Source organism: Molossus molossus, unplaced genomic scaffold (genome assembly GCF_014108415.1).
Source record: "Molossus molossus isolate mMolMol1 unplaced genomic scaffold, mMolMol1.p scaffold_m16_p_14, whole genome shotgun sequence".
Taxonomy (NCBI): domain Eukaryota; kingdom Metazoa; phylum Chordata; class Mammalia; order Chiroptera; family Molossidae; genus Molossus; species Molossus molossus.
In genome coordinates this window covers 5,895,536-5,897,965 of record NW_023425349.1, presented here as the reverse complement: position 1 = coordinate 5,897,965, position 2,430 = coordinate 5,895,536, and the positions used below count along the sequence as shown (strand labels likewise).

General features: G+C 54.7%; 1 pseudogene; it reads right to left on the bottom strand.

The window, feature by feature from the left end:
• Positions 1 to 1,355: 1,355 nt before the first annotated feature.
• Positions 1,356 to 2,164, bottom strand: LOC118629994 (annotated as a pseudogene).
• Between the last annotated feature and the right edge of the window lie 266 nt (positions 2,165 to 2,430).

Below are 2,430 nucleotides of genomic sequence, written 5' to 3'. Positions count from 1 at the left end.
GGAGGTGTGCAGGCAGCGTGTCCTGTCTCCTCCCCCTCCTCTCCTTTCCCATCACCTGTCTGGTCCCTGGGGCAGAGCGCTGGTCCTGGGGCCACCGCTCCAGCTTTCCCCTCCTTCCCCTTCCAGCTCCTGTCTTTCCTTTCTGGCTGCCTCCGCTCCGCTCAAGGTCAGGGAACAAACAGATACACCCTTTCCCCGGAGCCCGCCACAGAGCGGGCGCCTCCAGCTAGGATCCAGTTCTGAGTCAGGGCCAGGGCTCTCTTTCCCGTGACTGTGAAGACAGAAAGAACATTCTTGTAACCATAAAATCAGTAAAAAATGTTCTGTAGGCGGAGAAGAGGCCGAGCAGTTGGCTTTGGTTTAAGGCACAGATGACAAATGGAAATGGTCAGATCTGGGGCGGGAGGGTCTGGGGTAAGCGCAGATATTCTTGTAGCTCCTAGCAGTATGTTCTCTTACCTGAGGGCCAGCCCGGCGCTGGCTGTGGCGCCGAGGACATAGGACCGCTCCCCGGCTCCGACAGAATGTGGGGTCGAAGCGGAACCGAGTGGAGGGATGAGCAGGGAGTTGACGCCTCGGATCTTTTCTCGGCATTTGGCCGGTCTGGTGACCGGAGCCAGGACCATGGCTTTGGAGACTCAGTATGGACAACAACGAACTTGACGGATCTCATCGTATCTTAGAGGGATGAACCTGGAGCCCAGAGGAGTCAGCATTAGCCACTTGGGAAGGGTCTGATAGATACTTACAGGGATTTAGGATTTAATCCAAAGGGCAGTAGGGAGCCACGAAAGGTTCAAGTAGGAGAAGAGACTAATCAAGCTTATATTTTAGAAAGGCCTCTGTGTGTGTACGTGGCTTGGATGGAGAGTCGGCCTGGAGGCAGGGAGGGCAGCGAGGAGGCTGCTCGGACCCAGGTTGGTGGCCGAGCAGGGTGAGAGATGCGACAGACTCAAGGGATAAGTGGAAACGACAGGTCTAGGCGTTGGATTGAACAAGTGGCAGCGGGTGGCACCAGTGAGAGAGGAAGGGGATGCGGATGACACCCCAGTTTCAGGCAGGGGAGTGGGGTGTACAAAATGGGTCCCCCAAGAGGAAGAAGGGGAGGATATGTGTTTTTTAACAATCACATAGGGAAGCATTTATTTGAGGGTTAACACGAAATTATACAAATAAAATTTGTATAAACACAAACCCACACTGAGTCATAGCAGACAGCGAAAACAAGACCAACAAACTGGCGGCTCACACGCTTGGACGCAGTTGTGTCTCGTCCACTAGAAAGTCTTCTACCAAATAATCACCGCAGAGACACGGAGACCGACCTTCCATGCCGTCCTGCTGGATGGCTGGCGTTAGCAGTCTCCTCCCGTGTTCTCCAATGTCCTGCTTTCGAATGGCTGGTAACCGTCTTGGTGATTGCCACCCCCTCCAGACGCCTTGCCGTGAGCTCTCTGCTGGCCACTGCGGAATGCTGATACCCATGCCCACACCCATACCCATAGTTCCCGTCGTTGCACCCAGTGTGATCATAGCCTCCCCGCCGTGATAGTTTTGATCACCACCACAGCCTTGATCATGATAGTTATGCAATCCACGGTTCCAGGTTTGGCCCTGAGCTCGGCCGCGACCCCAGTTCCACCCGGCCTGTCCTGTTGTCGCTGCTGCTGCCCATACGCCTTTTTGGGTTGGGCAACGTTGGCTTCACACTTCCCGAACCAAGTGATGATACCTCCTTTCTAATAATTCCTTTCCTGGCTCCTCATCCGTCTATGTGATCAAACAAAACCCCCTTCTTTCATTTGCTGTTGTATCCATGGGAAGTACACTGTTTTCACTCTCTCCAAAGGCTCCAAAATATTCTTTAATTTGTTCTTCAGAAGTATCTGGGCTCAAGCCACCCACAAAAACCTCTCTGGGGGGTCCCTTCCCTTTCAAAGCTGTGGCCCTTTGAGGGTCTGTCAATTTGTCATCCGGTGTGTGTTCCTTCGGTTCCAAACCCTTATCAACACGAGAGCAGCGTCTTTGAGAGGCACGAATCCAGATCCTCATGATCTTCCGGTGACCGGAGCTTTTTCACGGTGCATCCCGCAACCTCCCCAGATCCAGGCAAACGTGCAGTCGCTTCCGCGCTTGCAGCCCGGCGCCGGCCTCCAGCAAGCATTTTCCGGCCGTCCTGCGGGCTCTTGCCCGCCCGAGCTCGCTCCCTCTGCGGATCCCTGTGTTGCTGTCCCCGGTCGTGTCCCCCACGGCGGCGGAGTAGTCAGCTGGGTGCTGGCGCGAGTCTCGGCAGCAGCGGCCAAGGTTGCATATTTTTTATCGCTTGAATATTTTTTGAGCTTGGGCCAAGTACCATGGACAGGACACCAAGAAGGACAGGGCACAGTCCTGACCCAGAGAGGCTAGAATTCGTGCATGTCAAGGAAAGCC